Source organism: Caloenas nicobarica, chromosome 3 (assembly GCF_036013445.1).
Source record: "Caloenas nicobarica isolate bCalNic1 chromosome 3, bCalNic1.hap1, whole genome shotgun sequence".
Taxonomy (NCBI): Eukaryota; Metazoa; Chordata; class Aves; order Columbiformes; family Columbidae; genus Caloenas; species Caloenas nicobarica.
In genome coordinates this window covers 19,747,616-19,772,015 of record NC_088247.1, presented here as the reverse complement: position 1 = coordinate 19,772,015, position 24,400 = coordinate 19,747,616, and the positions used below count along the sequence as shown (strand labels likewise).

Genomic DNA, 24,400 nt, shown 5'->3' with positions numbered 1-24,400 from the left:
CAGCCTAATGACATTCATATTTGCCAAAGGAAAGAAACAATAAAGAAAAACACCAAAGTAACTACAGACAACTTAAAACGTCACTGCACTCAAATCTTCATACCCAAATGGGAAAGTTCTCGCCCATCTGATGTTGCCTTCAGAGAGTTATGAGATTTGAAAAGGATTAAGCATATTGTGTCAGGGCCTACTGGGTAAAACTCCTTCCCTTTAATGTCCCCTTGTCCTTCCTCTCTCTACTTGTCATCAGTCCTGAGGACTGGATATCATAGTTCATATGCAGAGGTCTCTGGGTTGATAACCATGCACAAAGCCGAGTCACATGACATAAGACATTGAGATCCACCACCTCATAAACCTGTTTATCTGGTATTTTTGTTTCACACGGAAACTGCCGGCTCTACTATCTTCTTGCTTTGGGTGGTGCCATCTTATATTTCCAGACACTGAGCTCCCAGAAACACTGCGCAGACAGACACGTCTTGCAGAGACCGGAATCGGGCACCCGCTGGCAGCAGGCACGGGCTGTTGGATGGGGCAGGGGCAACACTGGCAAACTCTTTCCTGTCCCGGTCTCCTGTCACAGCAGCTGAGGATCACATGAGGTCTGAGGCTTATCACCTTCTCCCTCACAGGACAGGTGACAAGAGGTTTCTGGTTCCTCCTAAAGTGGGTCTGTAGGGACTGAACTCAAGTGCAAGCAACCATGCAACTCTTCGAGGCTGTCTGTCTATCACTCTGCTTGGCTCCGACAACAGCTGGGGCCTACAAAATCTGAGGGGAATTAGACTGTGTTGAGGTGTAACTTGTATTGCCATTGCTATGGTCAGCCTTCCAGTTCCACCAGCAGCAAGTCAGTCCCACCACCATGAAAAAGACCCTCACTCATGTTCCCTATGGATGCCTCTAACCAGCCTGGGGACAAAAGTCATCCCTTGAGAAGGCAAAACATGGAGACATATTTGCAGCACACCAGAAACCCTTGTGTGGATCAGACTAAGAACAAATGTTATGTTTATAACAGGTCCTGATCTTAAAGGTTTCTTCTCATGGCCGTAACACTCTCGGCAAATTGTTTGGTTCTTCTCCTTGGGAATTCTTGTTACTCCTGTGCGTGGTTCTTACAATGTCCACTTTGTGGATACCTACTTATCTATCTGTAGCTATCATATATTTCCACTAGGATGTTATAGCTGTATATTTGCTGCATTCACTTCCAAGAAAATTAATGTATAAATATTACCATAGAAATGCATATTCCTCTGGTAATTTATCATTATTTCTCTCCTTTCAATTCACTAGTGATAAATACGTGCCAGTTTGAGGATTAAATAATTTATTTTAAAGGATTTTTTAAAAGTTATTTCCTACAGGTTCCCTGCAGGAACTAAACTGCGAGTATACAAAATATGAATATGTAATCAATCCAAGCATTTATGAATCCTCATTTATTAGAACAGCAGGCTTCTTTACTGGGGCTTCAGAGCAAGTAATGGTCAGCTTTAGGTTTTTGCTCTTGAAGAAGTCTTCTCTCAGGTTTACAGGAAAAAAACATCTTAAGTCAATATTTTCTTATATTAAATGACTGCTTCTGCCTTTTGAACTGGAAGGATTTAAATGGCAAAAGGCAGCACCATAAATGCAGCAAAAGACCTGTTGGTGATTTATTGCTATGGGCATCTCACTCATGGGAAACTGTGGCACTACACCATATTATTAGCCATGAGTTCTTCTAGATGTGCTCCTTGGAAGCAGCTTCTGCTTGTTTGCTCTGGCAGGTACTCTGCAGCAGAAATGTATGACTCGTGTAAAAAGAGCCAAATGTCAGAGATTGTCCATGGTGACATGAACACAGGTTTCCTCCACATTTTTCTCAAAAAGTGCTGGTTCAGCAGAGGGCACACGAGGGGAAAGGCAAGGCAAGGCATGAGGAGGAATCTGCAAAATCTTCCATGGCTGTTGTAGACTGAGTGGTATTAAGGCTTGATGTGGTTATAACAACATCAAGTGTCATGAAATGAATATAAGTAATACATTTTTGTCATTACAATGCCAGACTCACTTTTCTGTCCCCACCAGCTCATTCTGAATGCAAATTTATTCATACCAAGCTCTTGTGAAGGAAGAATGTGATTTACTTTTGCATACGCAAGTGCCAAACTTTAGAGACAGGAGAGATATTACACAAAGTACGGTCAGAGGATATAGCTGTAATTAGTGAGGGAAAACAAAAGAAATCAAAATGATCTTTTTATTTGTGAAATCTTCCTATCAGTCAGTAGGAACCTTGTACTTCCATAAGTGAAATGTACAGGCTTGGCATTGAAAATACTGCAACTTGTGGAAGAGCTGATTAATGAAACCAGTGCAAACATTGAATTGAAGGTACTTAAAACCATTCAAACCTGGTTTTAATTGAACAGGTCATAGAACCAGTTTGGATCTAGGGCAAATAATTTCTCACTCCAGACCTATTCTTCCAGGTCAGAGGGCAATTTGTTGACACGAAAGGAGTAGGTCTGGTAGCAACTTGCTGCCTACCCTACTGCCGGGTCTGACAAGTAATCTATAGTGACTTTTTAGCCCTTTCTACCAGCATTTGGAAGGAAGGCATGCTGTGATATGCACGCATGCATTGCTAACTTAGCCACCCAGGGGATGTGTGTATCTTGTCAGGTGCTCAGTGAAAGAGGCAGGACTCCAGAAGAGGCATTCCTCACTTGCCCTGCACTACTCATTCTTGTAATTTGATAAGTTGATGGCTTGTCTCTCCCATTTGAAAAACAGTTAATAACTGATTCATTCACTAACATGTCCACAAACACACACATGTGAACAAGATTATGTAAAAACATGGGAAAAAGCTCAAGCTTGCAAACCCTCCTTTGTTTCAAATACTAATTGATGTTGCTAAGAGACAATAGTGTTGGTATCTATTGCGTTATTTCCAAAGCCAGACACTTAAACTCAAAGAAATTAATAGTTGAGAGTATTAAAAATCTGATACTCCCACATAATAAAATCTGAACATACAACTCCTATCAAATAGAAACAAACATACTACAACTCCTCCTCTATTCTGACCCTAAATCAATACTATCAGCCTGATTTTTCAGAAGTACTTAGTTCTTGCAGCTCTATAATATTTCAAAAGGAATTCTTCATGATTGGTGCTTCAGAAAAAAACAAGCTTTCTTTTCTACCAGCAGTCTAAATGAATGCATTCCTTTGAAAGAGAACGTGAAAATTATTTATGTGCACATTAATGTTCTGTGTTGATCAACCATATGTAATTTTACTATTATTTGATATTGTGGTTATTCATTAAATGCCAGGTATATGATTCCAAAGGAATATCACTTATCAAATTTTAGCAAAATAACACATGACAAATTGACTACCAGATATTTCTCAGTTAAATGCATCCCTTAAAAGAAAATATTTGGGAGAGATTCATCTCATCTAATTTCTAGCCATCTGAAAGTTGAGCGCTTAGCCTAAGCTAGTCACTTAAGGCCGTCTACAAGCAATGGAGAAAGACTCTGATGGAGAGCAATTCATCCAGTCTATCCCAGACATCTATCTTAAAATGGGATGAATTGCCTTTTGGAGGAACCTATCTTTCTCCATTTACGATAAGAGGAACGTGGACAAATAGCTTAGACGAAACCTCTAACTTTAGATGGCTAAATGTCGTGAAGATGAATTCTACTCTAAATCAATATAATACAAATTATACATAAAAGCCACAATGCACAGGTCAGAGTTAAGGCAGTTGTGATGAAATATGTATTTTCTTGTTCTTGGTAAGAAGAACATAGGGGGGCTGCATGACAGAAAATGTCAAGATTTGCAAGGACCCTGAACTGTCCATTTCCTTGGTTTCAGTTCTGCTGGTTCTAAGGGAGTGGATAAGTAACTATACTGTTTATCACTGAAGACTTTTCAAAGTCTTTTCATGTAGTTTTTAAAAAAATGATCAAGTGCTTGTTAAGTGTATGTGAGCAGTTACGAGTCTTGCAGCAAGAATAGCAGCACCTCTCGGGTTACTTGCCAGTTATGCTAAATACAGTCTCATCTTTCAAGGCATGGTAGTGATTGTGCTATCTGCTTTTCCTTTCAAAACAGTAATTTAAAATTAAAAAAAAAGTTGTTATTCTCCTATTGTAAGAAGACTAGAAGGCCTCTCTTCCCTCGTCTTCAAATTTTTTTTGTATGAAAGAGGACTTGTCCAGCAACAGTAGCTTGGTGCTTCACAGCTCTCTGCCTCACATGTTGAGACATTTTCCCTGTTCTGTCTGTCTCCTCCTTGAGACTCTCTTCCCACAGGGTTATCTCTCAGCCCCAACAGCCCTGCTGGTTGCCTCCTCCTCCCCAGTTTTGCAGCAAACAATGGACAAATGATGTAGCTTTTCAGAAACCAAGGAAGAAATGAAGCAATAACCTCAGGACAGTAAGTTAATAATTGCTGCTTGCAAAGGAAATCAGAATCAAGCTGGTCAGAGGAGCAGATCCTGCAGAATCATGCAGAAGATGCTCTCAAAAGTGCCAGTTGTTTTACTGGATCCCAAAAGCTTAAATTACAGCCTCTGTAAACCTTGTCAACTTCCTTTTAATTCTTAAAAATTTAAAAGTGTTTATTTCTGTTGTTGTATTAACTGTTGAGAGGTTAAAAAACCCAAAACTTGAGTTTTAATATTTCTAACCGAAACTGAGATTGTAAACAAAATTTATTTAAAAAAGAAAGTGTGGATTGGGCAGAGAGATGTAAAATATTATAGTTATCGTTGGTTTTAGTGTCCCCTGTGTAGTAGTTTACTCCATGCTGGTACAACTGTTCTTAAAAGTTTTACTCTGCCCACTCCAAACGTAACTTTGGGATAGCAGTTACTGTTTGTTCAGCAAATACATCTGTGTGTGTTTTTCAAATATACTAAATATACATAGACTGCGGGTAAATATTAAGAGACAGCATAAATAATAGACCAGAATGGCCTTGACTACGCCCTTTTCTGAAGGAGATTTGTTGTAAATTGAAACTTCCCAACAGCTGCTTAAAGAGGAACTTCTGGAAAAACCAGGAGGATCCAGAGAAGACTCACAGCAGCAAGGGCAATACTGCTCAGTGCAGCAAATTGAAAGACAATGCTACTAAAAAGGCAAGACAAATATGAACCAGTGAAATCAAGTATATTTTCTAAAACTTTGCTACCCCTGTAGGTATCCTGAAAGCAATTGATAGAAAGCCTGGCTAAGTCATACTGAAATCACATTCGCTGAAGATGGAAAACACATCTTTGATTACCTGCTCCTGTTCTCTCATTATGGATGATCTGAGAGGGTTCTCATCCTCTGTGTGGAAGTTATTTTTGCCTGACGCCAAGGCAAAGGTGACAGAGCAGACATGCAGCCAGCAGGCACTTGGCAGCCTGGGCCAGGCTGGGCAACAGCTCCTGCACAGCTGAATGCCTTCCAAGGGAGGCTCTTTGGCACGCCTGTGGAGCAGGGCAAGCATCACCACGTTGTCCCAGTGACGTTTAGTAAAAGGATTTTGGTGTTACATTCACACCACTAGTATAACCAAATAATTAATAACACATGCATGGACTAATGAAGACAAAAAAATGAGAAGCTCTGCAAATTTCTAATCTGAAACCTAAAGAAAATCTCATTAATTAGACTTAATGACAATAAATATTTAAAGTTTCTTTTTGTTTAACATTTTATTTTTAAAAACATGTCACTTTGTACTGTATATCTTTTCTTCTTCAAATTGTCTTGAACTAATATAACAAAAAATCTTGGACTGAACTGGCAAAACTCCTTCCTGCTAGAGACACCACTGATTAATTTGTCCCAATATCCTATCCAATTCATCACTCTGATTAAAAAATCCTGTTTAGATCATCATTGGAAATATTTCTACTGTTCACTTTTATAGCACATTAAAACCCGGTATCTCAGAGTATTCGGAAACATTAATGAGTTTTCACAGCTTAGGTACTAAATAGGAAGTTATATCACCCATTTAAAAAGAAATAGGTAAACTGTGTGACATAAAGACAAGCTTTGGTCAGATACCAGTTGCTCTACTCAATAGAGGAGTAACTAGATGAGATTCTCTGACCTGTTTTATGCAGAAAGATCAGACAAGATGATCTAATGGTTCCTGATGGCTTAAAAATCTATAGAACTGCCAAATGGCTTCTGCAAGGCCACAGGGTGTGTGACTGAGAGCTACTCAACTGTACATATCAATAGGAAACAATGACACAATTACTGTGTTCTCCTCTATCGGCATAAATACAAAAAGTACAGCAGGAAATAGTTTACTGAGGGAGAATTATTGGGTTATTTTAATTATGATACACTATTTCTGGGCACATTTTTCTTAACAAGCAAGTCTAGTGGTTAATTGTTAATACTAAAATTTTGTTAAATCCACTCCATGATGGAATAAAGCCATTTCAACTTTACTCGAAGAACACATGTCCAACATAAGAAATAATTAAGTAAATACCTGGAATTATAATCCCACCATTTTAGAAAGCCCTGCAGTACACTATAAGAGTAAAATATCTTAAAGCAATTTATGGGAAAGCACAGTCCCTAATGCACTGGACTGTCTGATATTCTGACAAAGTCAGACCTCTAACAAGGTCACCAGGAAAAATAAAAGCACTGAAGAGTAAAAGAATGAAATAGTTAAGAAAATGTAAATTAGCATTTTTACTTTTGATCTTTATGAGAACATGGCATTGACTATTGTACACTATATTTTACAATAAAGTCCAAACAAAGAACACAACTCACCTAATTTGAAGGACTATATTGGGTCAAAGTGTTGAAATGGATAACCAGCTTGCAATTATTCTCACTGTATTGTCTCCCAGCCTCTTAAGAACTCACTTGCAAGTTCACTTTATAATACATATATTTAATGCAGTTTGCCCTAGACAGATCTTTACAAATCTTTACCACTATTTTCAAACCTTTCATCAAAGAGAGCAACATCAGAAGATGCCATTATTTAATCCTCTGTTATATACACTTCTGCTTTCAGATGGAGTCTTGCATATGCCATTATAACTTATTTTGCTTGTGACATATAGCTACATGGGCTGTGACTCTCCTTTTGCTGTTATCCCCTATCTAGGAATCCTAATTTGGTATGCACTTGCTCAAAAGTTTGGGTGATACAAATACTATATTGCTATTGGAGAACTAGTTCTTGAAGAAGAAATAACACTCAACGCACCTTGCAAACAGCTTGCTTGAGCCCAGCTGTGTTTGAAACCCATCCCTCTCCAAGGCTGACTCCGTGCAAGCCTTTGCAGAGGGCACAGATGTCATCCCAGCATTGAAAAAGAACTGCTGCAAAGAGACTGCAGCCACTATTTGTCTGTTAAGTGATGGATTGCTATTCAGAGCTGTCAAAACGACACTGTGCCTGAGATTCCCAGCCCGCGCTGAGAGGACATGGTCTGTTGTCCTCCCTCCCCACACATTAAGGGTAGATTAACTTTAGAAATAAAATATAGCTTCTGAAGTCATTGAAGGCAAGATGTTTTATTAGGTCCAGTGATTAGTTTTAGGTCATGATTAGTTTTTTTACAGTGTGCAGCAAGAAATATTGTAATGAAGTTGCCATCATTTCTAGCTTTTTACAGACAGCTGTCACACAAAGGGCAGGAATTGTTCCAAAGCACAGGACAACTTTCCGCGGAGAGGTGAAAGCCAGTGAGGCAAGCAAGGTTCATTTAATTAGGATTTGAGCTCAGTAAGTGATATTAACATTTTGTAAGGGTTTCACTGGAGCACAGTCCTACCAATACCGGAGGAAAAGTCCCATTCTCAGTCCTCCCTGACCTCACACCTCTGCAGCTGCTGTGTAGGACCCTCTGTCAACAGCCTCATCAGCCTTCATGTTTTCACTCAAATCATGGAACAGATTAGATAGAGGAGTTTTATTAATATATTATTTTAAGATATGACAACTATTAATACTTTTTTTTGTATTTACGAGTTTGTGAAATTTGATCTATCAGTAAAATGGCTTCCATCTCCCACTATCGACACCAGGATCAGGCCAAGCCTGATCTCAGAAGCTTGGCTGCCAGATCCATTTAAAGTTTCAGGGTGAAAGTGAGGGTAAACCAGTGAAGATGGATGCCAGTCTTTGTTATTTGCAATCAGACAGAAGACAGGATGCCATCAGGGAAGCTAATGGTCCGTTAGCTGCTCTGTGAGGGCCAGGCAGGGGACAGGAGAATATGGACATGCCAGAGACGGTGGGAGCAGCGGGGAGGGAAAATGCGTTCGGAAACGGGACAGCAAATTGAGTGAGACTAATGTATGGACCAGGAGGGATGCAGTGGAGGGGCAGACAAGCGTGAAGAGGAGGACATGGAGCCAGAGTGCAGGCGAATGTGCTGTAACAGAGGGGAGGAAAATGCCAAGTAGGAAACTGTGAGAAGAGCAGGAAGCATGGAGGTCAAGCAGTGCTGTGGCATGGGGGCTACGCGAAAACGTGCGAAGAAAATTCAAGCAGGTAGCTGCTCCCACAGCAGGGATAGAGAAATCCGAGTCTCAGGGGTTCATAGTAGATGGAGTCTCTTGGATCAGTGAGCTGAGAGACTGCTTTTCTGCAGGGGTTTTTAAGGATAAACTTAAAACCTGCCAAACTACCACAGACAGGGAAGACAAGATGGGATAAAGAAGGAAATGGGAGCTTCTCACGTGCTAAAAAAGAGAGAAAAAAGGGAAAAAAAGGAAATTTGATTTAGAAATAAAAAGGGAAGCCCCTTTTGATTTTAAGCAGACACAAATAAGGGCGCTATAGCTCATTGTGTTCAAAAGTTTGGATATGGTAAAACTACACTGACCTTAAAGTTATTGACCCTTTTGGAAACATTTTTTACAGATACGTCATTGCTCTGAGAACTGGAATTGCCAGGCTTTGTTTCAGAGCTAACATTATGGTATATAAACCAATATAAACCAACTAAGTAATTGCCATTGTTGCCTTTTTAGGAGCTCATCTACATGCACTTACACAGGATAGTTGTACATTAAATTAAGCCAGGTGGATTTCTAAGGTTAGACGGTCTTCTTCATTCTGTTACATGAGAAAAATCACTTCTAGGACCCTTCTCTGGAGTTTCAGAGATCCAATGGTTTCAGAGTGTGCTTAATATTGTACAGTCCAGTGGCTGCCAAGATTTATCTTTTAAAGGTTTGCCAATGTCATAGTGTACCGCTATTTTACAGTCCAGCAACTTCCAAGGTTTATCTTTTTGCAGAAACCTGTATAAAACTTACAGCATCTTGGACAGCTTTGATAGGAAGCATCCATAATCACTAATAATCTTCATTGCTTTCACAGCAGTTGTCATCTTTTACTTTGTAAATGCATTGTGTCAAAGTCCCCCAAGAAGGGAGACAAAACTTCTAGGCTGATGTAGAGTGTTGAATATGTTTGTGGGCAGATGGTTTGGAAAAGGCTTTATTTTTTTTGTAACTTTTTGAGTTGTGATCCACAGATTAAAAAGAATAGTTTCTGTGGAGGTCCGCCCAAACTAGTGAGCTGGTTTGTGCCAGGGAGGAAAACCTTAAACACCCTGTACTCTTGCTCTATGGCACCATGATTCCAGTAGAAACCTGACTGAAGGCCACTGCATCTTCCTCTGTCAAGGGGAGATCATGGGCATGAAGAGTTGGGAAAGCTTTTGTTCTAGTTTTTTCTCCCTTTAGGCAGACCTGTGCCTCCACAAAAGGGGAAATAACCTGCACTAAAAGCAGGTCTCGTGTAGGGTGTCCTTCAAGCACGAGAAAATCGAAAAGAAATGCTGAGCCACAATCAGATACCTGTTCTGCTGTTACAGTCTAAAAATACTTTCCAGTCCTTGGGACAGAATTTTTACTTTGTAGCAAAGCCAAAAATTAACTACTTTATTAATATCTATTTTTAAAAATTCAAGTAAATGGATTTTCAGGCCTTTGCATTTATAGTATGTACAGCACATAATCATTCTAAGATGGTTATTGTGACAATTTTGAGTTTTCTAGAATGACTATTTTCTAAACATCTACAGAAAATGAAAATTACACACAAGATATACTTCATCTTACTGTGCTTGTTTAGTAATTCATAAACCACTGGTTTTATTCCAGTTAAAGAACAATTGGAATGTTATGGACTTCTCACAGTCTATTAGTCAGGACGTTATCAAATAACTTCTGAGACAGCAAAACTTCAACTGGTCAGCTTTATTAAGTGGTTTAGTAGAATCATTTCAAATACTATAACTTGTCCATGGAAATATTTTTCCAATATTTTTATTCAAAGCGAACATGGGATGCCACAAAATATGCTTTTATTCATACACCTGCTACTGCTGCTCTTATTTGATTCTTGTAAGCTTTGTTCTGCAATGCCTCAATGGAAGGTTCGAAACATAAGCTTCACGAATATTAGCTGAGCAGTGAAGAAAGAGGAGCTCATGAACACCATTCATTCTGGGACCATACACAGAATTTAAAAAGCCTAGACATCAATGTAGCCCTGTTTAGGGTACAGATTAGTGAAATGTTTCTCTGAGATCAGTCCACAACCAATAAATGCAAGGATATTTCTCTTCTGAAAGTTGGCAAAAACCAAAATGGGGATAAAAAAGGCGATATCATTGGAAATTATCAAAAGTCTTAATACTTAAGAGATCAGCTAATTATCTCAACCCACGAGCCTTTTGTTGTATTTTCTCTCCCCTGTCCAGTTGAGGAGGGGAATGACAGAGCAGCTTTGGTGGGCACCTGGTGTCCAGCTGGGGTCAACCCACCACAATAATCTCAAACTTGAGGTTGCCTGTAGACGCCATCTGTCCATCATTGGTGAAAGGAGCCACATGAAAGAAGGATCGATGTTAACGATGCGTGTGCAGGGTTTGCTGAATCTGCCTGGACATTAGTGCCACGTGAGAGGGCAGCCAGTTGTAGAACTGATGCAAAGTTGGATGTTCACTGAGGGGTATCAATACAAGGTACTGAGACTTACAACAAGGATCTCAATCAATATAGGCATTTCTAAAACACAGATGCAAGACATAAGTCTGCAAAAGACAGATCTTTCTACGTGAGTGTCTGCGTGAACAAGTCAGGCTTTATCAAACTCTTACTCAGAGAACAGAGAAACAAACCAGCTTACAGCAATAAGGTATATGGTGTCATTGTCCTTTATGTGACTCCCTCAGTTTCAAGCAACTAAAGACACCTCTGAGGAAAATGAACAGTCCAAGATCCTTTTGCAATGAGGCAAGGTATGTATTATTGTTTGACTTTCATGTAAAATTCATCATCATTGTAGAAGACAGATATCCTTGACCATGAAGGAAAGATTTAATATCCAAAATATATGGGTTGGTTTGTCCTAACAACACTTCAGCTACAGTCCTTCTTATTTACCCATTGTCCATTAGTTTCTACTAATTCAGCCTATACGAAATCCCATTCTTTGAAGTCTGTTGCCAACTCATTAAATGTTCCCAACTTTCCAGTACATGGATTTATGAGCAATTAAGAGTTTCTCAGACTATGTATTCAGGAAATATAGCTCATTATCTGCTGCAAAGGCATTTGGCCAATTTAAGGAGATTCTTCAACAGAAAATTTGTTGTTTCCTAACAATGTTGCCCAGTCTTTTTAGATATTTTGTCCTAAACACTTTTTTTCATACCCTACAATGGCTCTAATCTGAACAGCTATTCCACTGAAAAAAATTGTTATATTTTACCTTAGTGTCTTCAAACGGTAAATTTACTGAGCTCATCTAATGGCTCTGATATAATGGATGGAAAAAATCCATTGTCTGAGTGCAGGTCTTGAGACATATATTCAGACAAATGTTTTACCTTATTGCCCTTTTCTCCTTACTCCTGGCAGTATGTACACAGTATGTTCGTGTTAACGTATTTTCTCCAAAATCCAAGGTCCTGCAGTTCTTTCTGCCAACTCTGCCATTTGTTCGAAATCTCTATTCTTAAATAGCAATTTTCATTTTATACCTACAGGAAATGGATTTGAGTGTGCCACTATATAAAAAGTTAGATTTTCTGAACCTTTCATCTTCTACTCCTTGGATAATTTTCCTACTTGTGCTCAAGTAGTGTCATTTCTATTGAAAGACTGGTCTTTTGAAATTTGTCACTGGGTGGTTCTCTAAATTTTATTAGCAGTTTCTAACAGTACCTTTTATTTACTGGACAATTCTTCAGTGCTTTAAGTAGCTAGTGCTGTACCAAGGCAACCTGACAAGCAGTTTTGAAAGATTTATTTTGTGGGTGCAATTTTTTGTGAATGGACTTGCTGTTCAGACTATGTTCAACGCTGTTTGCAAAAGCATCACAAAGAAGGTTATCTGAGTTAAGGTCTGCAGGAAATCGTTTTAAATAATGCTGGACAACAGCCAGGGCCAGCTCTCAGCTCTCTGATATGAGCAAAAGATCAAATCATTGTGCAGGGCAAATAACATGTACCTACTTGGTCAAGCACAAATCTCAGTAAAGTTATTCATGTACATAAATGTTTGCAGTTTCAAATCCCATTCTTGGTGAATGCATTTACCATGCTTATCCACAGTTCTTTGTAAAATTCTCTGAGATCTTAATAAAAAAGCAAAAAATACACAAACGTCTTTTTGGCTTAAATTACCATTAAACAATTTATTAAACTATTTTCCTACCTGATTCATGAAAAAAAAATCAGTTTTTTTAAGGCTTAATCTTTGTAACCCTTAAACTACTGCTGAATCTTCTTTAGAAAGCTGGTGAAAAATGTCATTGTATATATGTATACGTTGACAAGTACCTATATTTTAACTGCTTTTAACACTATGCAAGACCACCTTTGGTTTCCCCAGAGCTACTGGTATCTATAGGCAAGGTGATTATCTATAATCTCCTAAAAAAGATGTCAAATTTTTCATTTCATCAGGGTTCCATTGTGCATAGGCAACTCACAATTGTTACATTAAAAAAAAAAAAAAAAAAGAGAGAGGAAAATAGAGTATAAGTTAGTCTATTTATAGGCATCATTTCTGAACTGCGTTTTCAAAAATAATAAGTGTTTCACAGTTTATTGTCCTTCTATAGATGAGACAAAGAGCCTGCTCACCATCAGAAGCAACTCCTAACTCTAAAGGCTATTGATAAGCAGTCCTAACAGCATTTCACAACTCTCAGTGATTGTGCTGTCATATATATATACCTTATATATCTTATATACATATTAGTATATCATCTAGATGTATATGAGTATAGGTGAATATCTGTATATGAAATATGTCCATATATATGTGTATATATGTGCATATATATGCAGAAAATCAGAAACATCAAATGGTTGTGAATGGTTTCCCAGCCCTCTGCAGCATGCATAATACAGGGCCACCACCTTCTAAGCATTTCCATTCTAGAGAAAAATAACATTCTGTATATAAAATATTCTCCTTCAAGATAGATTTTCTTAACAACCCTATTCACTCAAAGCTCCTTGCCTCACAGTATGATCTTTCAGTTTCACTTCAGATTAAAGAAATGCACCAGTGAAAGAAGAAACAAAATGCACCTTTACACAGCCCATCTATTCGTGTAACAGGGATACCACACACAAACACTGTCAACAGTCTGGCATCCTGTCCCACACATTTCTATCGCGCAATATGCATTAATAAAAAGCCCTAGTATCAAATGACAGCACATAGCTAAAGCTCTCACATCAATCACGTTTTTAAAGGAATTTTGTTTTGTGCTCCCAAATTGAATCCTTTGAAAACATGCCAGAAAGGTGAGATACATTTTTTTTTACTTTTTTTCTCTTCTGGCTCTTAATTACCCCTCCCTGAAAGGAACAGACATCAAATAACAGAAGACGGGAAACTTTCAATAGAAAACTGAAACCTCTCATGACTGAGATTTTTAAGGGACAACATTTTTACTTAAGTTATCTGGGATAGACACAACTTTGGAGAGTGCAAGGGTAAAACCACTGGCAGAGCAGCTGCCTGGTGACAGACACAAGCTCAAGAGCCACCCACACGCCGCTACCTTCAGAGGAAAACTCGCTCTAACAAGTGAAGGTCAGCTAAAACGTTTCCTCTTCTCGACCCACTGTCATACCGTGACAAACAGTCTTAATTGTGACACTTTTGATGCATATGAAGCAAAAATGGCCCAGATTAACTCTAACTGCTGCACTCCAAAGGGGTTAGTATCCTGGAACTTCATTTCTGCAGAGAAAACTTCAGCCTTCACAGTACAAAGCAAAATGTACTTAAGAAATTTAGGGTTTTCATTCCAGTTAAGCAGAAGTGCAGCACTCTGAAAACCATGTTCACTGCAATATGAGCACTTAAGTAATATAATTACGTCAATGCTTACCAAAGAATAATACAGCATGAGTCAATTTTCTGCATCTCTCTGTCACTGTACCCTGTACCTTTGGTGATCTGCATAACTATTGGCTTTATCCCATTTGCCTGCTAAGCCCTCTCAAACAATTACACACTTCAGTTATTTTAAGTAAAATAGATTTGTCACAATTCTCTCACTCTCTTTGCTGTTGCCGAACAATGGCAGGTGCGCAAAGGCAAGAAACTGCTTCAAGCCCCATCTTGGCTCCATGCAGAACACATGGAATGAAAATCAAGAGACGGAGCCAGATGCCGCAGAGGTAACATCCTCTTTCCTTTATCGTCTCATCTCATTCCTCAAGGCAGCCAATCTCCTATATCCCCTCCGTGCCAGTGACAGTAATCCTGCGCGAAGCAGTGTCACCATAGAACCATTAAAGGGAAGCAGCAGTAGCAATAATACTCAAGGTGCCTTTCCTATCTTTCCTTTTAAAAAGATCAAACTTTGGGACATTCTGGGAAATAAGAATGGTTAGATGTGTTCTGCGAAATTGCATCTTTGTCAGAATAGGAAACAGGCGGAGACTGTGCTACTGGCAACTCTTCTGATTAAAAAAAATCACGCTGGCAATATTACAGCAAAAGATTACAGACAGTTACGTACATGTGTACAAGCACACAGACAGATAATTGAGAGACCAGAACTACATTGTTCATTTTTTTTTAGAAAGTAACACATGAAAAGATAGTATGTAAAAACCCCAGACAAGTAGTCCCTATAAACCCCCACACCTGATAAGCCGCAGCTCCCACCTGCCATCCTCCTTGCTTTTTGCAGTGCAGTTTTCTTTGTACAGAAATAGGGTATATTAGTGTCATCATCAGATCCAAGCACACCATTGAGATTTAGATAATAATGCAACTGATGCCTCTTCGGGCTGTCAGCGTGAGCGTGTGGCACGCCGATGTGCAGACATGTACAGAGACAATGCAAAATCAGAGGCATGGGCAAAATGTGTGCCTGAGCACTGGCCTCTCCCAGCTTGAGCCCTCCATGGGTTCCTATAAATAGCCGTTTTCTGACGAATAACACGCATGATGCTTTGCATGCTCAGACAGTTAAACTGACACCAGCACAATTGCTGAAAGTGCCGTGTGAGGAGTGTACCACCAGCTCCTTCCCCAGCCCATTAGACATTAGTTCACAGATTTTGCAGGTCTCACTTGCATCGGCAGTGCAGATTTTAAACTCGTCACCTCGCTTCCAGTGACACCTCGGGGTTGAGTGCCCCAACGCTCTTTCACAGCTGGGAGCAGGACACCATGTCCCTGTCCCAGTACTGCCTGTGCCAGGCTGCTCCCTGCAGCTTCTACAGCCACCCTCAGGACCTCCAGTGGCTTTTCCTCCAGAGTCTTCATCTTTTCCCTCCTTCCTCTAAGAATATTCCAGCTGCTGTTACTGTTCCACATGAGTCCTTGTAGCCTGCTAAGCCAAGGCCAAACAGCCTTTTCCCATATCTCCCTTCTCCTGGAGATGTCTATGGGCCTTATGTAGAGTCCCACAAAGAAACTTCAGTTTCTGAGGCCACCAGTCACCAAGATCAGTCTCTGGGTAGACAGCCTTCTTCTAAAATCCATTTGTATTTGTTCCAGTGGCAAATTTTGTCCCTTGGGACAACTTACCAGAAGCACCTTTGCCTGGATAAAATACTAGAATTCAACACTGGTCTCTATAAATATAGACCTCAACTGCTCATGTATCTTCTTTAAGAAGCATGACCATTAAGGTGATAAGATCTTAAAGCTTAAACAACCAGAGGACAGCTTATCAGAACATGCTGAACGACATATTTCCTGTCAACTAAAAACTATTTTCCACCCCTGCGGAACAGAGCCAAAAATATCCTAATTCCTATGAAAATATAGGTGTATACTTTTGTGAATCAGTTCAGAAATGCACCAGAGAAAAACGTTTCCACTAAACATTTTCTCAGAAAGGCTCAGCCACATAATTCATCCATGAAAAAAGATGTTTAACTGTAGTCAGTGAAGAGGCAAATTCAGCCACAATATATTTAGTGCTTCTGTTAGATTCAGGAAGAACATTCTCAACAAGTCAACAACTCTAAATAGTTTAATTCTTTCTAACCTTTCCACTTAAGATAGAAGTTATGTTTAATTATTTTCACATTGGAGAAAGGTAATAAATTCTCAGCTCCCCAAGGAATTATTTAATTGGACTATCAATTTAAGAGGCAGGTGGCCTCAACAGTTACAACTAGACCAGCAAGTCAATCAAAACAGCTACTTCACTCAGGTACTGCCAAAGTTCAATTCACCCAAAAAACTTGTTGCAAACGCTAGTTAAACACGGAGATAGGGGGCCATGATGGTCTCTTCTGCCTGGGCTTACCTTCTCCCAGTGGGAAGCATCCCCAGCAGCACTGCCCCTGGCCAAGTGACGACATGCCCTAACGGGGAGCAGATCTGCACCCTTCTCAAGGGTCCTGAGGAGAACCAAGTGTACCACTTCTCACCTGGTTATAGACTGTGATTTCCAACAGGGACTCTATATACACACCATCCTGACAATGCTTTAAAAGAAGCCCTAAGGGACAATTTATGCATTTTATATTACATAACTCCTGTATTTAAAAATAGAGTGAAAGAATCCAAGTGGAAGAAAGTGGATTTCTGTCCCTTCCTTCTGAATGTGCTCAGCTCTTGGCTTCTGAGCCCAGCTCCACATCTGACCACTGTCTGGATCTCTGACTTCTGCAGATTTGCTTCCACTATGTCACAACTTCCCTGGGAAGCAGCAAGGTAGTTCCTTCTCCTCTAAACATAATAAACCGCTGGTGAATACAAGTTTGTGCAAATTTGATCCCATGATGGGGGAAAACTGAACAAAAGGAAAGTGGCTGGCAGAGTGATCTGTGTCCCAAGTGGACAGGGGTGTGGAGTTTGGACTCCACGGAAGTGCTGGCTCTACAACTTGCTCTGTGCAACTTCCTGCACAGCGTGTGATCCAGAAAACCTGTCAGCTGAGGCTGAGTCCTTTCTTTGGGAAAGGGGGAAATTCATGACACCTCATTTAGGTGCAGTTTGTTTACTACTATGGGCAGAAATACATGAAAACAAAGTAAACCTATGGTAGGGACCCAAAAGCAGACAGCTTTGATCTTAACCCCATAACTCGCTGGCATTCCAAGTCTCTTTTTTCTCTTCCTCCAGCTGATAAGCAGAACTTGGTACTTTGTGTTGTTTTCTATTTTTATTTTTCTTGTCTTCATAGTTCTCCAATTCCTTCTGTACCTTACTCCAGTCACTCCTTTCACTAACAGTGATATTCAGCTTTGTTTATTCGACAAAACTGAAGTGTACCCCAGCTTTAAATTTTGAGGTATTTCAGAGTACCAGGAAAATAAGATGTGACCTAGGAGCTACCTTTGAGGAGTTCTACCACCTGCCTCCATTGTCTGCAGTCAGAGAATCACAGAACGACTGAGATTGGAAGTGACCTCTGGAGGTCATCTGGTCCAATCCGTCTGCTCTTCTCTGTACTAAACAGTCCTAGCCCTCTCAGCCTTTCCTCATATGTGAGGTGCTCCAGTCCCTTATGCTCCAGACCCTCATGTTTGTGGTCCTCCACTGGACTCTCTGCAAGAGCTCCATATCTCTTTTGTACTGGGGAGCTCAGAACAGAATCATAGAATCATAGAATATTTTGGGAATATGTTGGGGTTGTGCAGGCAAGTATTGAGCATGATGACGGTGAAGGAGAGGATGTAGCAGGTGTCTGTGCACTGGAAGATGCTGGGTTTGCAGAGACAGTTGCGCTGGTTGAAGGCCTCCATCATCCAGTCAATCTTCTGCACCTCCCTCGGCAGCTGGAAGCTCCACAGGAACTGTCTCAGTGCCTGCAGCAGGTTGAGGTCTGTGAACTCATGGAGATCCACGAAGGTGTGTAGCACCCCAATACTGAACTCTTCCCTCTCAGCCAAGTAGCTGCTGATGGCCATTTCGTTGAGACCCTCACCCTCATAGAGAAAGCGGGCGGTGTCCTCATCCATGTGTCACAACAGCTCATTCTCCACCAGGAACTGGATCCCTTTTTTGGGGTCCATGTTGAATTTCTTGTGGCCCATCCCCATCTTTTGGTTCATCTAGGGGGTTTTGCTGCCATCGCTGGCCTCCAGTGCTCATGGCCTCACTCAGCTCCTCCCGCAGCTGCTGGATCTCCACCAGCATCTCCTGCTTGTGCCGTGGGATGGACTCCAGCTACAGCCGGTCCTCCACCATCAGATCGGGCCGTACATAGACTCTGTCCTCCATGCCAGCCAGGGCAGCTGCTTGCGATGGGCCGGAGCTGCCCCATCCACTCTTCTCATTTTCTTTGCCCTCTGCCATGAGTGGGCCCCCCCGCACCACCACCACAGTCAAACAGGGCACTCACTGTACTCCAGGTGTAGCCTCACCAGTGCCGAGTAGAGAAGAAGGATCGCTGCTGCGATTGCTTATACAGCCCTTGCTTTATCCATCTTAAAATTCTGGAATTATTTCCACACCTTCTCCAGTTTAATTAATAACTTTCCGTCACATAATTCAGTGCAGTTCAGAAGAGAACACAGGAGGATGAGGATGGCCATACTGGTCAGACTGAAGGTCTATCTGTCAATAACAAATATTTATGAAAGAGCATGGAAATGGGATGAGTATACAGCGTTACTTACCCCAAAGTGTCTCATTACCTCCATAAAGGTATGGCTCAGAGACTTCCTAATCAGAATAGGTGTCTTTATATTTAATAGCCTTGAAGAGACTTTTCTTCAATGAATTTTTCTGGTTGCTTTATGAATTTACATAAACTTCAAGCATCAACAACATCCCCTGTCGAAGAGTCCTTCAGATGTGGTAGTGTGGTAGACTAGATGAACTGTATTTTCTGCGTCTAAAAATAAGCTGATTTACCAGGGATAGATAGCAGACTGGTCTGGCCAGATTTATCTTCAGTAAACCTTTTTGCCTCTTTACCTTCCACTCACCTTCTTGTCTTCAATTTTTCCTTCCTTCAACGCAGCCAAAAGTGCCTTTTCATGTTAGATCACTTTTTCTGCCTGCCTAAATGTAAGAGCTTTGTTTGCTATTCTTCAAACTCCTCATAAAATTGTACCTTGCTTAAAAATCTTTTACAGGCTGGATCATGACCAATCCCACTTCTGACTGTGCATCAGCTCTTTCAGAACATGGAGCACATTCAGCTCTTTGAATTTTGCTCTCGCCACACATATAGTAACTTCATTTTCATCCTTACTGATAACTAGTTAAAAGAGCAGCAGAACTACTGAATCCTGGTCTCCTATTGCTTTGTGGAGCCCATTGTTAAGATCCCATGAACATTTTCTGATGTCTAATAGGTGTTGACCATGTTGCAGATTGGGAGCCTTCATAGGGGTTTTCGATTTTATCCAGTCATCTATTATCTTTGACAATTCTGTTCTCCTTTCAAATGTGGCTGAAATCCACTAGTGGATTTGAAAGTTGTCTCACAGACAGCTGGGGTGAGGCACAGGATATAGAGATTGCAACATTTAGGGTTTTTTTGTAAATGCAGCATACTTTTGACTGCTATCACCAGTAATCCCTTCCATCATTACAAGATTGTTTCTTTTTTGGATTACAGACAAACTATTTGTGTTTCATTAATGCTAGCACTGACATGGTAAACTTGCTGCAAAGGCTGAAGTTTATACACCCTAGAATTATAACCTGGAACATTTGGAAGGGTTAGTCTTAAAAACTGTAAAATTAAAATAAAAAAATAAAGATTTATATCTTGCACACGTATCTGATCAAATATGAGGGTCATTTTCTCATGGAACTAACATAGGAAATGCTAAATAAATTTTGTAAAACATTCTAGCTGGTAAGAACAATTCTCTTATTTAAGTCAAAGCTATATCAAACTCTATTACTTAACAGGAAGATTTAATCTGGCTTTAAAGTATATGTTGCCAAGAACTGCTAGAAAACTGGTCTAACATAAAGTTGAGTATAATTATTAAAAATGTTTACTTTATTCCCTCTGTAGTCTCGTGATCAACTGTAGCTTGTTTATGTGCCCGTCCTTGGGTAAAGGATAGGTTAAAATGAAAGTACTTCAGCATACCATCTGCAAATACAAAGTACTAGTATGCTATAATGCTAATTCTGCTAAGTAGAGCAAAATAAGTCCAATTTTATTCCTATTCACAGAGGATAGTGAGCAGATGATAGTCCCAGGGATTTGTTCTACATTTGGTTGTTAAAATGATGTTTATTCCATGATAACTGACAAAGGCATTATTTGTGAGTTTTGAGTCATTATTTGTGTATTACTGAAAGTTAATCTTTAACCTACTGCTATATTAGGCTAAAATGATAAAAGCTTTTGATTATTTCTTCATTCACTCCTTGATATTTCGTAAAAGCCAAATTATTTCTACATCTTTATGGAAAATTCCTGCGTAGCTGTGGGTGGAAGGAAGGAAGCTTATTTAGTAATTCTGAATTCATTTTAGTAAACCTCCCTTTGCTACATAGAAGCATATTTATGTTTTTAATTAAAAAATAAAGAGACTGTAAATTGTTGGTCAATTTTGCAATGTTGTGTCGCCTCCCATTAATGCAAATACAGAAGATATATTTCATAAATATATGGAGCAAGGATTCATGTGGCAGGCTGATAGTCTCTCTTTTACAGTACCTAGCGCAACATACTTATAACCTAGCTGATGTCTCTCAGCTCTACAGTAATATAAATATTAATAAATTCCACAAGTTAAAATGTGACGTTCAGAGAAGGATTACTAAACGGGTACTTACATAAGCATTATCAAAGAGTTGTACCTATTTTATATAACTGATCAGTCATTAAGCACAATAGGAGGAAGAACAATACACAGGGGACTTGCATGGCATTTCGCTTTTTTATATGTAGACTAGCAACTTGGATAGTATTCAGAAGAGACACAAAAATTATAATAATCAGATTTGCTTTCTCAGTGCTGTCACCATTACTGGCTTAGCTGCACATCAGATGCCTCCCCAGCCCCTCCCTGTCTCACATGTCCCTTGCTGAGTGGCAGGTGAGCTGCTCTGTCCCCTTGGAGGTTTGGTCCTGCAGGTCCCTGACTCACAGCCCCAACCACAGCTGCACTGGGCTGCCTGGCCAACTGTGTCTCCACAGCGAACCCCACAGAATTTAGTGCCTGAATGGGACCTTTTTTCAGTTGGCTTCCAGTAGGGGATGCAATGACTCAGAACAGCTTTTTCAACATGAAAGTGAAGCACTAAGACCACATGGCAATAAAAAATATCCCCAAACCAGAAGCAAATGAGTAAAGGTAATTTGGTCTAAAAATTAAGTAGGTCTAACCCGTGTCAGACACTCTCCCTAGAGGATGGAAAGTCGCTAGGCTGTAATACCAATCTCTCTGTTCCTCTTCTCTCTCTTCCCTGTCAGAGCTCAAGATTTTTCAGATGTGCAAAATGCCTCTAAGCAACTGTGCACCCAGTTATTTCTCAGTGAGATACTCTAACAAGGGACACACGAAAGCCATTGAAAAATACTATTTCTTGGACATTATTCCCATCTTAAAACTTGTTTAAATCTGAAAAATTTATCCCATGATCTCTTTACCATTCCCACAAAATCAATTTGAGTCAGCTCAAAAATCTAAAAATATAGAATTTAAAAAACCCTGCAAAATAAAACTAGATATACATTCTTATTTAGTAGGTAAAAAAATGCCCTAATCTCACCACAATCAGAAATCAAGCATGACAGAAGGGTTTGTTAGGTTCAGACAAACAGCTGTTGTCCCAAATAGAAATTATCAAGAAGTATTAACTCACACTTCTGCAATGACAAGATTTCTGTATAATCATGTACAATGAAGGGACAAAATCACACAAAATGTGGAACTCAGGGTCTGGAAGAAGCATCTCGCCCTGCAAAATTTCTCAAAGCGAGGAGCCCAGCCTTCCGCAAAGGCCACAAAAATGAACAGAGGCTGGCAAAGATGAGAGCACGACACACATCTCTGAGTTGTTCTTCAGGGTCCTAAATAGTATAATGCCAGAATGATTGTTTCAGTCTCTCTCCAGTTAAAGGAAGGGAACTCTCATTTACTCCATAGCCATGAAGCCCCCTTCACCTTACCACTCCTAGAAAGTACAAGAAAAACCCAACTGATGATAGTTTGTTTAATCAGGGACCACCTCAACTTTCAAGCCGTTGACTGCTCAAAGAACATTCATAAGGGAAAACAGTAATCCCATTATTCGTATCTGCACGTAGTGCTATGGTACAAGCAGTATCATTTTTGCTAAAAGTGACTAGCATATAAAAATTGTGAATTGCTGCCCAAAAGGCAGATTCATCTGTAATTGATCATTAATGTGTTTCTTGTACCTTCTTCAGAAACAGCGAGTATTGGCTGCTGTCAGGGACATAATAATCTATTAGACAAACTTACACCTATTCAGTGTAGCATGGTGACTCCTAAATGTTGTTTTTGCATAACTGAAGAACAAAATATTAAGTATTTATTTAAAGACATAGGAATGCAGTGTTTGATGACATCCTATGGAGTTTACAGACTAATGTGTTTGCTGTTATTGCTGTTGTTCCTTTGTGGAGGTTCCTGATGCTGATTGTAAGATATCCAGTCATTTTTCATTGCCTGCCCTTAGCTGTAACTCCTGTGATATTTCAAACAAAACCCACAAAGCACTGACCCCCCAGAAACAGAATGTCGTTTGGGATGACAAATTCTGTCATTGTGTTGTTGTAAAGACACAATTTAAAAGAGTTAAAATAGTTATGCAAATCACGATGTCTGATATTCAGAGATGTGCCTGCAGGAACGCCAGGTAGGTGCGATCAAGGAAGAAAAATGTTGCTGTTCTAGGGATAGCACCTTGAATTTAAAGACAGGGCTTCAGCTGAAGGCTACAGAACACGAATTCCCTTGTTAAACTGCTCATTTATATATTTAAAAGGAGACACCACAATTCAGAAATTCACAGTACATATTCTTAAGTCCATTTATCCCGGGAAAGTAAGAAGACTGTTCACCATGTGTCTTACGTGACTAACGTCCATCGGTGAGAAGTGCGAGCTGCATATACCCATTGACAAACCTGTGCTAGGAGAGCTGGGGTATCTGTCTGAAACGGCAATGCTGGCAGTTGCTCCCAGCATTGATGTAATTATCCCTCCTTTCCACTGGTATAGTTAATTTCTTTTCAAGGATGTGACTTTGTTAATTGTACAAGGTACATGTATCCAAATCTCACTGCAACCATACGAATATGTCAGCACCTTTGTCCCAATAAAGGGCTGTAAGAGGCCTTTTCTCAAGTAGTTTGCTATGTAAGGACACTTTGCAGAACTCTAAGCAGACAAATATATTATTATTTAATGCCAGCTGAATTCCAAGGATAAAGTAAAAGAGAATATACAGCAGGCTGCTTTTCTTTAGTGAAAATCTTTCAGTTGCCTGACAGAGTTTTCCTACAGAACAGTAAAATACATATCTGCTAGAAGATGAGTGGCCAGATTTGGATGATTTACCCGTGCCAAGGTTCACAAACTCCTTTTCTAACTGGCTGTTTGTCAAGTCAGTCCTGCCCCACAAGGAGGCACAAACACCAGCCCCGCCGCGTGTCCCCGTGCACGGGCACACGGTCACACACCAGCCTCCACCCACCGCTCCAGGTCCTGCCCGTGGGGCAGACACCTGTCCCCCACAACATGGGAGAGCAACAAATGCACTCTTGGGAGACAACTGGAATCATCAAGCTTACAAATTTAGCAATGTGGCCTGGCCTTACTCCCGGTGTTCACCTGAAGTCGCTTTAGTGAAAGGGAGTAATGTGGCAGATGAGTGGTCCTGGCGTGTCACGCAACTGCAGAAGTTAATTTATGATATTGTAGGGCTTGTATCATAC

The 24,400-nt window shown here is 40.1% G+C and overlaps 1 protein-coding gene and 1 pseudogene across 1 annotated transcript in view; one reads left to right on the top strand and one right to left on the bottom strand.

Moving 5' to 3' along the window:
* Positions 1-18,739, bottom strand: part of LOC135986546 (cytohesin-2-like) — a 100,382-nt pseudogene extending 81,643 nt beyond the window's left edge.
* RPS7 (ribosomal protein S7) overlaps positions 1-24,400 on the top strand; it is a 488,774-nt gene that overhangs the window by 136,078 nt on the left and 328,296 nt on the right. The window lies entirely within an intron of this gene.